The 15,437-nt window shown below is 35.1% G+C and overlaps 2 protein-coding genes across 3 annotated transcripts in view; one reads left to right on the top strand and one right to left on the bottom strand.

Annotated features, from left to right (window-relative positions):
• The window catches only part of PIG-S (phosphatidylinositol glycan anchor biosynthesis class S), a 233,453-nt gene that overhangs the window by 50,201 nt on the left and 167,815 nt on the right, over positions 1-15,437 (top strand). The window lies entirely within an intron of this gene.
• The window catches only part of Indy (tricarboxylate transporter protein I'm not dead yet), a 138,972-nt gene that overhangs the window by 91,986 nt on the left and 31,549 nt on the right, over positions 1-15,437 (bottom strand). The window lies entirely within an intron of this gene.

Genomic DNA, 15,437 nt, shown 5'->3' with positions numbered 1-15,437 from the left:
GGAAAGGCTTTTTAATGTTGCCATTAAGCTGACATTTAAAAAAAAATTATGGACATACTTATGTATGTACCTTCAATATATCGTTGATACCAAATCGCATTGGCCTTCCGCTTTAACTGATAGTCGAACTGATTTGAGAATCCTTTTCATTTGAACCGACATATGGGTACACTCTCAGAGGATGTTATCGGCATCCTGCAAATTTTCGCGGTAATTGTGTCTTCCTTGATCATTCTGTAGTGGTAAGATGTGTTATATTGTTAGTAATCTCTGTATGCTTTACTACTTCACACTCGTCTTTTCCACTGATAGTATGTATCAGTGGCGAAAGGTGACTTTTGGAAAGAGGTAGGCTGTGGAGATCTGATAAAAAGAGCACACTTGTCAGGTATACTTACGAGAATAGTACGATATTTACTACTAATGAATAGGTACACACTAGTAAATGACAACGACACACTAATTCAATGAAACTTCAAAAACTCATTGGCGACATAAAAATGAGCGATGTGTTTAAATTACGTATTTTTCAAAACATGTATACTCATTAAAAATCATTAGATAAAATTTATTTTTATTTATAAAAACAATCTATACTTACTTATTTATTAATATTCCATTAAACGCCGTTGAAATTATTTTTTTAATGCAGTCGTGACAACATTATTATGCGCGAGTGTTTTAGGCTCTGCGATAGGTGCTTACCTTATTTCGTACAAATCAGCAGACTTGCTGAGGTTACGAGACGTAAAGTCCATACGAAAAAAATTCAGAATGATTTCACACATAATCGGAGATTTATTTACGTCGAGACGTCGCGGCGTTTATTATTTATTTACGGCGCGCTGTGGTATATTTTTTAATACCTTTGCAGTTGTTTTGTAAACTGTGTAATACTGTAATACATTTTTATATAACATATAATAATGAAGTGATTAAGTATATAAATATGTCAATATGCAATTAAAAAATATTTTTCTTAAGAAGGTAGGCTTTAAATAATTGCCTAGTATGGAGTGTTCGCCACTGGTATGTATTCAAGTGACAAAACAGAACATGACAAAACAGAACAGCCAGGGCAAAAATGAAACATTAATTTTTGTGGAATCTATTTAGGTTAGGTTAGGTTAGGTCATTATTTCGTTGTACCTAGTCACCCAATCATTTTGAACATAATAGAAAATCTGGGTATGTAGGTACTGCGTCAGCACCGCAGGCGAAATAAATCACATTTCTTTGAAATATACTTACGTGTCTACTGTCAAATTTATTGTAGTATTTTTTTTTAATTTTCTATGCCGCCCATAAGCAGTGCGTTGTCTGCCTACACACACACACACACGTCACTGCTTAGTAGTTATTACTACTACTTCATCATGTTCGATCCTTAGAGATTCATATGCAAGTTGTATTAACAGATTTTGTTTTTATGCGAAATGTATGTTAGCTACTTGCTCAACCTATTAGCTCCATACTCTTGAAGCATAAATTTAATAAACATTATGGTACACTGGTACGACCGCTTTACAAAAACCCCCGAGTTCGTGAGCAGACACAGCAACCTTCGGTGATTGAGGTAATCACGAAGAGACGTTTTACGTGGCTTGGACATGTGTTCGGGATGCTGCCAAAGAGTGCGACACTTCGTACCCTTATGACACAGCCTCAAGGGTTCCGTCGTCGTGGCCGGCCCTCCCTCAACCTGCAGCGGTGCTACAAAAGCGATCTACGCACTGCAGGTCTGGAATGGCGGGAGGCGCAAGAGTTGGCGATGGATCGAGGGAAGTGGCGCGAACTTGTGCTTGCCCTATGCCCCAATGCCGGGTCGTGACAGGGTGAAAAAAGAAAGAAGATATTTTGCCAGATCCAGGATTCGAACCAGGGACCCACCACATTATAAGCCGACGCTTAAATCTCTCGGATATCGTGGACGTGGGCGTTGTACTTATAAGGAATCTTATATTTACGATCGTTGGTAAATTTAAGTTTCGGAAAACGAAACCCGGGACGCTAAACCCACATACTATAGAATGGTACAAAACTCTCATTAATTGGAATTTATATATGTAGTTAATTATAACAATTAAAATTAATTGCATTCATGTATATTTTATATAAATCATTAATTACTATTTGTATTAAGGTTAGTAACGCATTGGTTAGCACACGTTTATGTAACAGACTGAGGAATATCGCATATAACAAAATCTGTTCACTGAAAACCGAAAGTAAATAATATAAATCTAAAAAAAATGTAGCAAAATAACACAAATGTTAATTATTAAGTTATAAAAATAGGGGGTTAACGACTTCACGTTAACGAATCAGAATGCTATGTTTATTTTTTCTACCAGACGAAGCGATAGTCTCGGAGAATTAAGTGAACCGGAGCGCACGATAGTCCGAGCCCTTATCGTAGACTGAACTCTTTTTAAACTATTTTATGACAGTAATAAAAATAACTATTCGCAATAGCATATTTTCTACTTCGTAAATATAACATTGCAGTTTGTATACGGCGAAACAATTTTCCGGAAAAATGGAGATTAGTTTTATATGCTCTGTCATTTATGGCTCCCACATCTAAACCCGTAGTTGTTATTCACCGTCAGCTGAATGCAGAACTATTCTAACGTACATTTGAAATTTTTGAGAAAAGAGTTTTTTGAAACAACTTACTGTAATTATCTTTATGGATGAATATTTTTAGTGGGATTATTCATGAAAAAAATGGTGCATACACTTGTTCATGTAAATAATAAATAACTGAGGTAGGCTCGATAGATCAATTGGTAAAACACCACACCATGGCGCAGGGGCGACAGGACTCTAGCGTGGGGGCCCGGCTTCTGAAGGGGCCCCTCGTGGCGCGAATACCTAAAAAGTGAGATAAACAGACACCAAAAATTTGCTCTAATGGTAAAAAGTTGCCTGCGGCGCTATTTTACTTATATTATATATAGTATATTAACATTTTAAAATATGTGATTGTTTGATGCAAATTTTGATTATTGTGTGTCGATATTCGAAAACTTCATAACTCAAGTGGATTTATTGAAAAATACAAAAAATCGCGAAAATACACTAAATACCCTTAATTTAACTGGAACACCATTTAGAAAATGCTTTTGTAGAGCGTCACACTGCTTTTAACTCTAGCGATAGGTGGGGCCGCTTCAGGGTGTGGGGGCCATGCACCACACAGAAATAAATAATTTACTAAGTAAAAAAAAGTATTTAATACAACACGCATTTTGCTCACATCGTGCATTAGATATTTTGGATGGATCTGCACCAGTGGTTCTCATGTGCGGCCACCAGCACTTTACAGATATTTCAAAATTTTATTTATAAAATTATGAAATTGGTTCAATACCAATACACATAACTTTCTTAAATTTCTTTCCACGCTCAAATGATAAGCGGCTCTCGTGGTGAAGTTGGTAAGGCGCTCGCCTTCCACCCGAGAGTTCCTGGGTTCGATTCCCGGTCGTGACAAAAACATCTATGTGTTTTTCTCAAAGCCTGGGTGTTTGTGATTGTTCACTGGGCTAACGTTTAATATGCGTTATTGGAAATGAGTCATGACCAAGTACTTAAAAACCATTTTTTTATGAAGTGAGCACTTCATAAAAAAAAAACAAATATTGAAGCCAGTTGACAGATGCAAACTTAAAAGCAGCTCATTGCATTAGAAAAAAGGAGTAATGAGGAATTCCATTTGCATAATTTAAAATAAATAAATATGTACTAAAACGTTCAAATGTCTTTTATTAAACGGACTTATCTGTAAATAAATTGATCCATTTTATTAGTAAATACAATTTAGTTTTAATTTTTTCAATCACGACAAAAGTGAAATTTGGTGCGGCCACCAGACGCTTCCATAGAACTGGCATTGTCAATTGTACGGACACAGCTAAATTTCACGTGAGAACCACTGATCTGCATTGATATGTGACTGACCTGGCATACTGATACTGCACTGTGACGGTACGGAGACATTTACACGCGTCTTAAAACTGACAACTGCAATTGCGTATTCAAGACGGCGCGTCGCACAGGTGCGCAGTATATACTCGTTTTCATTATCATTTGCCAAACAGGTTTTTATCACTGATTGTAATACATCTCACCACTTATAAAATATTGGGTATATGAAAACCTCGGCCTTCGCAGATGACTGATCAAATAGTGTTAAATCATGAATAATACACCCAATTAAATTATTTATTATTATTTGTACGTAAACCTTGGAAAGAAAATGAGTTATCGGAGAATTAATTTAAATAGCTGTTATTAAAGAATCTGTAATAAGAATAAATAATCATTAATAATGATTAATTTAAAGATTTATCATAATATGATTTTACGAAGTGCAGTTAAAAATATTTTGTGATACCTATTACCAGTGGCGAAGACTCCATACTAGGCGATTATTTGAAGCCTACCTTCTTAAGAAAAATAATTTTTAATTGAATATTGACTTATTTATATAATCACTTGATTATATATTCTATAAAATAATTTATTTTGCCAACGAGAGATGCCGTATGCGTAGGAATGTATTACACAGATAATAACTAAACAATCTGCAAAGGTTTTAAAAAAATATATCACAGCGCGCCATCTGTCTCGACGTAAATAAAAGTTGGATTATGTTTAAAATAATTCAAATTTTTTTCATATGGACTTTTCGTCACGTAGCCCCGCCCGGTCTATCGAATTGTATGAACTAAGGTAAGCTCCGATCGCAGAGCCTAAAACTAAATAATTAATAATTAGATAATTAAAAAAAAAATCGATGGTGTTTAATCGAATATTAATAAATATAGACTGTTTTTAAAAATAAAAAAAACTTTTATCTAATGATTTTTGATGTTTATAAATGTTTTGAAAAAATACGTACTTAATTTAAACTGATCGCTTAATTTTATGTCGTCAGTGGGTTTTTTAAGCTTCATTAAATTAGTGTGTCGTTGTCATTAGTGTGTACCTATTCATTAGTAGTAACATCGTATTATCTTCTTATTTTTCGTAAGTATACCTGACAAGTGTGTTCTTTTTATCAGATCTCCACTGCCTACCTCTTTCCAAACCTACTACTCGACTAATCGACCCTGTAGATATACTACTATGAGTGGCCTCTATAAGTATTCAGATCTCCCCCAAATGGTAAAATTTGGGGGGGGGGGGGGTGACAAGAGGTATACTAAATTATGAGAAGTAAGGGATGAAATCAAGGCCCCCACAAGAGCTGACACGGCTCTAGCCTGGGGTCCCGGGCTCAGGGACTAACAAGAAAAGTCGCCTTTGGATAATAACAAAAAATATGTGGTTGAGCGACGAAAATTTCGATTGTGTGTCGAACAATGACATTAATATGGACGAAGCATCTGGAAAAAAAAAATTACACTTACTTTTTGTCGGGTCTGCCGAACGGCATAATCTGGTCTAACGCCATTAAATAAAGGTGATAGCAATATCATATGGTGTATGATATCTGTGTAATACATTCCTACACATATAGCAATATAAATTCCCGATGCTTTTTGTCGGTCTGCCGAATGGTTCGGTTCGAACGGGTTCGCTCAAATGAACATTGACACTAGAAACACTGTTCTAACGCCATTACAATGAAGGTGATATTGCTATAAATTCCCGATGCGTGATATAGCATAATGGAAATTGCGTGACGTCTACCTATACGTGTGCGAATGTTGCTATGCGCGAATTTACTTGCTAACTACTGTATTGAGTGCGTTGTTCATTAATAATATCATTGGTGTCGACACTTGAAAACTTCATACACACAAAAAAGTCGCTTAAAATACGCTGAATACCCTTAATTCTACCTCAATTACCAATTGGGTAGGATAGGGTAGGTAGGAAGCCTGTCAAAGATCCTAGCATGGGAACCTGCTTCAGGATGTGGGGGCCATGGGTGAGATCAAGATACTAGTATGATTATAATTAAGTTTTGATGCCTTCTTTTTTATCATAACACAAATAATACAATATAATTATGACGAAATGTTAAGAGCGTACTTCGTCGAGGTGTCCGCACGTCGATTTGTTTTGTCATGGCGTCGGATGAAAATATTCTTAAATCGTGTAAAGATGACTAAAAAACTTTACATATGTACTTAAAAATAAAACATGTCAATGAATGTACTATTATTATTAGTAATATAACAATAAACAATGGACGCATGGTGGATTTTTATTACAAATTATATTTCGTTCCGCGCACGCGTCATTTGCACAATCCGCGCATCGCCTAGCCACGATCTTTTTATACCATGCCTCAACTGAAGTATAGCCTTAGTAGACTTAATTATATTGCCAACATAGGCATTTCTATTTAACCTAGGTACTGTAATATTATCAGACTTAGAACGGACGGGATTTATTAGCATCGTACAGGTAAGGTTAATTTCACTTGTGCTATATAAAGAACTTTCATAATTTGTTTTAGTTCATGGGTGGCCAACCTTTTCAGCAGCCGGGCCAGTTTCAACCATTTCCTACCGGGCCGCACAACCGATTTTTTTTATAATACAAAACAAAAAAGAAATATATACTTATTAATAAAATACAACAAAAATGAGAATCAAACATATTTATTAGATTAGACTTTTTTAATAATAAAAAATAAACAAAATAATAAATTTTAGTGAGAAATTTGATCAATATCGATATCGAGTGAGGTTGTTTCTACACGTAAACAGTTTTCCAAATGCACATCAGTGATTCGTGTTCTCACTCGGAATTTGATATGCTTCATCCGACCAAAAAGCTGTTCACACGTATAAGTGTTTCCAATTAATAGCGAAGTCGTCATTAGAGCATGTTTGTAAAATGCAGGATATTTCTCCTTGTCCAAATATGTTTTGTAAGACTCTTCCAAACGAACCTGATGGAATTTCTCCTTTCACAATGTTCCATTTGTAAATTTCTCGGTAATGAATTCACGTCTACGGAGAATGGCGTTGCAAATGCAGCAAACAGCACACGGTGCTTTTTAAAATCTTGAGCCAATATCGAATCTCAATTTGCGAAATTAGCACATCTATCGGCAGCGGGCCGCGGGTTGGCCACCCATGTTTTAGTTGTTGTTTCTTTATTCCATACAGAGATATTACTTAGAGAAAAAGAAGGCTCCATTCGGAAGAAGATTCACAATCTTCGATCTGATCTGACTGTTAGTTAGCAAATGCGTAATTCGGACGATGTTCAAGTGGAAGCGATTGGGCGTTATAATGATTTGTAGTCGATTTTAGTTTTATGTTTCACTATTAATAACTTAACGGAAGTCTAATGCAAATTTTCTTCTAACCTTGGTAATATTGTGATCTCTAAGCTGTTACGTCAATTTGTACGCCGAATTAGCATTACACAATATAGGAAGAATCCAATAGCCTTGATAATTTTATTATTTACAAAATTAACGAATTACTCTCATAAAATAATAGTGAATGTGATATTTTTAAATACTGTTTTTATTGACAAGTCACTGTGTCATACAGGGCCGAATTGACGCTTGAAGAACTACAGCCTGAAGCGCTATACATATTGGGCTTTTTCTTGTGTATTGACGGATGATCCGTTATTGAAAGTTCTATTGGTACAGTTCGGTTATGAGGAATACAGCGGCAAACACATTGAAAATAGCCGATATACTGGATTATTTGTTAGTTTAACCTAACCTAACCTAAACTAACCCAAACTAACAAATAATCCAGTATATCGGGTATTTTCAAAATGTGTTTACCGCTATATTCCTCATAACCGAATTGTACCGTTCCTTTTTAATTCCTACGTTCGAAGCAGGCGTGAAAGTAAGCCGGCTCTCACATCAAAACTCGTCTCGCCTAAAACGTGTCGAATACGTCGATGTGACTTATCGTTATTCAACACAAACAACAAAACACACGTTACCAAATGGAGCTCCGCAGATTGGTCGAAAGCGACTGTTTCGTTTGAAAAAAAACACCCGACAAGATTCACCCTTCTCGGGCTCCGAGTCGAAGGGTTGAAGTCACATAAAAACACCTACGAATTGGTCATTCCTATACTGGCTCAAATATCTATACGTTTCGAAGGCTACGCGTGATCGTCGCTAGATAGATGTGTGCGGTATTCACAAGCAACACTGGATCTCAGTTCTTGGAGGGTTTGTTCGGCACACGAGACGAGTTTTGATGTGAGAGCCGGCTTAGTCTATTATCTGGGCCCCACATCGGTTAAAGTATAGTATGGCCTTATGGTGGAGAGGATTCAGAAGAATTGATTTTAGGTTATATATATATATATAGATACCATGGCTCCATCCGACTGACTTTCTCTTGGGTATGTTTACATACTTCTAAATTTGAGAAGAAGAATCTACATTTGGCTACATATTGTTTCCGACTTAAACACGTTGAATGGAAGCTGCCATTATTGGTATTATTGACTTGTATGTTCCTGATCCCACTATCTTTGAAATCGGGAGCATTCGTTGTTTTGTTCTCCCAATGTCCAGAACTAACCTGCCATGGGTAGTGCCAATTGAAAAGTTAATAACTGTGCTTAATCAAATCGCTTCGAATATTGATATTATGTTCTACTTTTGTGAGGTTAAGCCTCAATTACATTGAGCTTCTTTACGAGCTGTGTGTTGGCGAATTTATAATCTGCCTGTAAAGTCGCCCAGTGTAATCATCGAACAAGCTAACATGTTCGATGATTACACTGGGCGACTTTACTGGCAGATTATAAATTCGCCAACAAACAGCTCGTAAAGAAGCTTAATGTAATTGAGGCTTTAGGTGTACTTTTTTTACTCACAATTACTTTTCATTGTTTTTTGTATGATGTTGTGAATTTGTTAGTTGTCATGTTCATTATACCTATGTAAAATAAATTAATTTGATTTTGAATAAGCCAATATAGAACACAAAGGGTAAAGCACACATGGCACCAAGAAAATAACTTATTAAAACGGCATTTTCTAAAAAAATTTTAAATATTTTTAATATCAATTTTAATGCTGATTTTGCGTGTCATAATAACGTCTGAGTACTGCGGTGGCATTGACTGATATATACCAATTCGTTGCATAATAGACATTTCTTTCGCTGGTTTTTTGCAATTGTTTTCAATAATAGTACCTAACCATATTTTATTGGCAATAGCTATCTACCTTTATCGTTCAAAATACTCTGTCATTTTATTCGTGTGGAGTAGGGAATCCAATCACGAGCCAAAATTTTGATCCCAGGATTTCGGGATTACAATTTGACGATCCCGGGATTGGCATTTTTTCGATAGTTAAGAATACTCTTAAGAATTTGTCCGGTGGTTCTTTGTGCGGTACACATCTTGCAATCGATTTTTAACTAACTTCCTGACTACCTAGACATTTGAGACTTTTAGAATATATCAGAACACGATGCCAATGCATTTTTTTTTTAAACTTTTAGCCATCTTTAAGTAGAATTGAATTCCCATTTTCAGTTAATTCTGTTTTGGATGAAAAGTTATTTCGACACCATTATTGGTTGCTAGGGGTCTGGGGTCCTAGCAACTAAATTATTAATATATACCTGCGTTACTATGAAAATCAATATGACATGTCAAAGTGACATTTCAGTATTATTTCTATCAAGTACAATTTTTTTGATCGTTTAAGCTAGTCAAGTCAAGTTTATATGATTCAACAGAAAATTTAAAAACGTTGTATATAAAAAAGTTCTTTTTATCTTGTAATTATTTGATAGTTAATATACATTTTTATACTTAGAAATAACATTGATAAAATTGGTAAAAAATGTCTAGTCTAATTTATATCTACTATATTTAAGATATTTATTGTTAATATTGTATACGTTCAATCTTGGAAATACACAGATTTAATGGAGTAAGTAAATAATATTGTAATATAAATATTAATGTGAAAGTAAATCAGTTTTATTTATTTATTCAAGAAAAGATAACAAATGCAATACATAATACAATTCACAAACATTCCGAGATTCTAAGAATTGCTATTCAGCGAGAAAATTAAAACTTACATTCATAATAAACAAGTGCGTACTTGCACGTCCGTGGCGTCTAACTGGTTTAAATAAACGATTTTATTATTTTTCTGATGTTGTTACGACTGCGTATGGAAGCAAAACGTGCTTATTTATTACCCGTGAGCATCCTGTGATTCCCCCTGTGACATGTGACATGTGCTGGTACATCACGTCACTAACATACTGATTTTAGTTAGTTGATTATGATTGATAAAAAAATCAATCCCGAAAGTTTCGGGATTATGCTTACTAATCCCGGGATTCATATGTATCAAAAATTGTCCGGGATCTCGGGATTGGATTCCCTAGTGTAGAGCATGGCCCCACAAGGGGGGGGGGCTGACAGGGCTCTAGCCTAGGGGCCCGGGCTCGGGGGGGGGCCCGGCGTGGCGGGTCAATCACATATTTAAGATAAACACACATAACAAATTTGCTTTAATGGTAGGTAAAAAAAATCGCCTGCGGCGCTATTTCACAGGAGAGAATTTTACATTTTAAAAATGTTGTGTAGATACTTGACAACTACATAATTCAAGTAGATGTATTAAAACTACAAAAAACCCTAAAAATAAACCGAAGGCCCTTACTTAAACTTAGCGATAGGTAGGGGGGGCCGCCAAAGATCCTGGCCGGGGGGGCCGTTTTAGGATGTGGGGGCCATGGTGTGGAAGTGCATATCTGTTTGCCGGACCTGCCCGCAGTCAGGTTCGGGCACCAACATGGAAAGTCCTCAACATATTACTACGAAGCTTGGGTCAATCGAGACAATTTGGTGAAATGAAAAGACGCATTTAACACGTGTTTGCGTTTGTAATATAAATATCGTGTCCAGAAAATTGTCACAGTTCACTGTGAGTTCTTGTATCGGAAACCGACGACCGCATAGCATTGAGATCAAATTCATATCTAAACAAAATACTTAAACAAAATACGAAATAAAATCCATCGGAATACAAGGTAAAGCTGGAAGAAAATGCGTTTGTGAGTAAATTATAAATACAATCATATCGTAGATATACGTGTTTACAGTGCTCGAAATAGAAAATCTTACGAACCGGAGCGCTGAATAATCATTCAAAAATATCAAATTATGTTAAATATTTTTCGGATATCATTAGGGCGATATGCCTAATAATCAGGGTTTCATTTATACTTGAAGGGGCTCTGCGCTAATACACATTACCCCCCCCCCAATACAACATTAAAATGTAGTTTTTTTTTTAAATGGGTACACTATTCATTTTTGCATTTTTTTCCCACGAATCAGTTCTTACAACTTTAAAAACTACATACCTACATGCAATATTATCTCAATAACATGAAACGGAACGCAATTTTCAAAAAATTCACGAGCCGTAACGGTACTTTTAGAATTTCACGAACAGGAACGGCGCTCCGATGCGTTCCGGTCTATTTCGAGCCCTGTACGTGTATATAAACTACTAAATTATTCAAAAGTAGGTTAGCAAGTAGGTGCTCAAAAGTATCAAGTGGTACCTACTAAATAACTGATAATGTGATAATTATGACAGCGATATTATCAGATACTTGATACCAATCAAAATATAATTAATGTTCTTATTGAATCGAATAAAATTTGAATAATACTGTCTGCGTCATATACGGTATTGTTTGTTAATAATTGGACTTCTAAGTGAATTACTGAGAATAGAATTGTTATAAATGATAAACCTAATTTCGCCGGATTTGTTTTCTCAAAAAATACATAAATCTTCTACACGTGACTACAGCGACTTCCTGTTATCGCCGAGATCTTGCGGACAGTAGTTTAATAATTATTCATATTGAAAGTAACTTTGACATTTGACTTTGGTTTTTCGTTATGGGGCACGGTTTGTTACATGTAATACGGGCTGTTCCCTTATTGGGCGCTGCCGTACTGGCCGAAATCAGACGAAGCCAACCGAACATCAAAAAGTTCAGTGAAACGGCTAATAATTTTCAACAGTAGGTGCGACGAAATTTCTCACTAGTCGCCAATCGGAGACCGACAGTCGAGTTTTTTGTTTTGGCGTCGGATGAAAGTATTCTTAAATCGTGTAAAGATGACTAAAAAACTTTACGTATATACTTAAAAAAGAAAACATGTCAATGAAAATACTATTATTATTAGTAATATAACAATAAACATAACATTAAATGGACGCATGTTGGATTTTTATGAAAAATTATATTTCGTTCGACATGCGTCATTTGCACAATCCGCGCATCGCCTAGCCACGATCTTTTTTGACTATGCCTCAATTGAAGTATAGCCTTAATAATTATTCATATTGAAAGTAACTTTGACGATTTGTTACGAGTAATACGTGGTGTTCCCATCCCGTACTGGCCGAAAACAGCCGAACCGAATCGTCTCTGTTCTGGCAGAACACACTAACTGGAGAATACTAGTTTTGAGTAATTTGACTTTGAAGTTGTTAAAATGTTTGAAATGGTCTATCATGTGAGTTTATTAAGAAATCGTAAAAAGGATTACTTTAAAATAAAGACTGTTTATTTATTAAGAAGGTTTCCAGACGGTAAAGTTTGAAATAAGGAACATTTTGGTATAACTAATGTTATATCATTTGGTTATACCATGGTATGTCATTTTATCGAATTAGTGTCTTCTGCCAGAACAGTGATGATTGATGAAAATATAACATCAAAAAGTAAACGTTTATGCTGTCGGATTACAGTGGTTTTATCATATTATAATATATGCATCTTCACTCAATTGCTGACGACTATTTGACGAGTGATTGGTGATACGTGAATAATTCGTCTACGTTCTGAAATACGTAGCAAGTTCAGTAATCATCGGTCATAATAATATTAACTGAAAGTAATTATTGATAATAATATTATTATTATATATTTATTATATTGGTAGTTGATATCTTGGGTCGGCTGCTTAGTATTTATTGATGACCTATAGTCACGAGTGGTGATAACCCGTCCAGAGAATACATTGACCACTGCGTCATTTATAAAAGAAATAATATTTAGAATGCTTATTTTAATATTAGGTAGGTAAGTAAATATTTATATTGAAAGTAAGTTTTAGTGTATTTGTCATTTAATTTTAAGGCTATACTCCAGCTGGGGCACGGTCTAAAACGATCGTGACTACGCGACGCGTAGATTGTGCAAATGACGCGTGCAGAACAAAACATAATTTGTCATAAAAAGTCATCATGCGTCCATTTAATGTTATGTTTATTGTTTTATTACTAATAATAATAATACATTCTTTGACATGTTTTCTTTTTCAAGTAAACGGGTAATGTTTTTTAGTCATCTTTACATGATTTAAGAATTAATTTCCTCATCACAAAACAAATTGACGTGTTCACAGCTCGACTTTCGCTCCTCGATTGCCAGCCAGTCCGAAATTTCGTCGCACCTATAGTTGAAAATTATTTGCCGTGTCACTGAACACACTTATTTATTGTGTCTAACCGGTCAATCTGAATGGTGAGTAAAAAAAAAATATTTTTAAAAAGCTTCATTCGAATTTGCAACATTTTGACAAGTTACTGGTGTTTTATGACTGAGTGCAGCCCTGTTGGGTTGGGGTTATTGCGAGATCGATTTAGTAGAACTTTTGTGTCTCGACTTTTGTTTATCCATTTCTATAGGTAGATACAATAAGGTTTTCTACAACATCTTTGCTTTGGACAAATATTGTTCACTAAATCACATTACACAAGTACTGAACAATTTAAATTAAAATAATTATTTACGTAATTAAAATAAATTATTTAATTAAAATAAATTATTTAATTAAAATAAATAATCATTTAATTAAAATAAATAGTAATTATTTAATTAAAATTAATTATCATTTAAAAATTTACCCTCATTACGCAGATAATATAATAACGAGAGAAGAAATCATTTATACCTTTCGAGTATTTTTTCAATAGGTAGGTATACCGAATGAAGAAGGAGAGGTACACCTAATGATATTGTGATGAATTTTTACCAATCTATTCTATAATATTAAAAGGCAAGCTATAATCTAAAACACTTTTCTGTCAAGTTTTTTAGTCATGCTCAATATTCATTAATTTCCCCTATTCCCAGAGAATTGAAAAATCGATCCATTGGTGTTGTTACTACGATGACAAAACATTATAATATTACAATTTGGGGGCGTTCCGGTACATCAAACATATGGGATCTCCTTACAATGTTTTTCAAATAAAAAAAAACTGTTTTGCTAACCCGTGCAACAGTACAGTGCATCTAAACATGTCCAAACTAATCAAGTTTATGTTTAATTGGGAGACTCGTCTCGTGTTGATGTTAACCAATTTTCATGATCTGTCAAATAATATGTACTATAAAATGACATCATCACGTCTCGCTTACTCTTGAAGAATGAGAATGGCGAGACAGTCAACACTTTTACGTGTAAACAGTTATTATCGCGATTTTAAAATACACATTGTTGGTGCAAGTAAATCCATCCAAGTCTACAGGCCCTATTAAGTTGGCATAGTTTCGCCACAACATAGCTCTGTATTCTGGCAATCATGCAATTTGTGCATGTAAGTAATTGAAGGATAATCGTTATCTTCGGTAAGCGAAGTTCCGGCAGAAGAAGATCGTCCTGACTCCTGGCCCAAGAACTTTAGTGACTGGTATAAGTTAGCTGAAATCATCGCAGACGTCTGAAACCGAACAGATTATTAATTCACTGTTTTCGTATTTGCATTATATTATCTTTCATATTATCACGTTATGAATGTCTCGAATTTAAACATTATAATGATCAGTGATCACCGTTATCAGTGATCACTCAGTGAACACTGATCAGTTGATCACTCATGCTAATAAGTAAAATGAACGATTCACAATCGTGCCTACACGTATCGGTCCCTTTATATTCTTTATAAGGTTAATGGTTTTTTTTTTAAACAGGCTTCGTAATAAATATCTGATCTCACCTTCTCGGTATCTAATAATGAGTAATCTAACTACCGGCATGTCTTCAATTCAACGCCTTATATTTTTGCATTACGTAATAATTAATTATTTTAATGAAAATCGCAAAGCAGGAATGACCGAATAAGGGTTTCCTCGGATTACGAAGTCGCCTACGTAACACTGCCACAGTTCTCCTTGCAAACCCAGAGCGATTAACGATCCTGTGCAATCAATATAATATGCCTGGAATCCCCACCCCTTCTTAGTTTATTTATTCGACATCAAACTGCAGCCCATACTGAGAAACATGCTCCCACAAGGATGAGGGGCTGACAGAGCTCTACCCTGGGCGCTAACGAGATAAGCTATGAGACGAGCTAAGTGAGATAAACACACATCACGAATTTTCTTCGATGGTAAAAAAATATGTGATTA

The sequence above is a fragment of the Rhyacophila brunnea genome, unplaced genomic scaffold, assembly GCF_057557595.1.
Source record: "Rhyacophila brunnea isolate RB1 unplaced genomic scaffold, BYU_Rbru_1.0 scaffold_23, whole genome shotgun sequence".
Lineage (NCBI taxonomy): Eukaryota > Metazoa > Arthropoda > Insecta > Trichoptera > Rhyacophilidae > Rhyacophila > Rhyacophila brunnea.
Note: the sequence above shows the minus strand (reverse complement) of the source record. Positions and strands in the feature narration are given on the sequence as shown.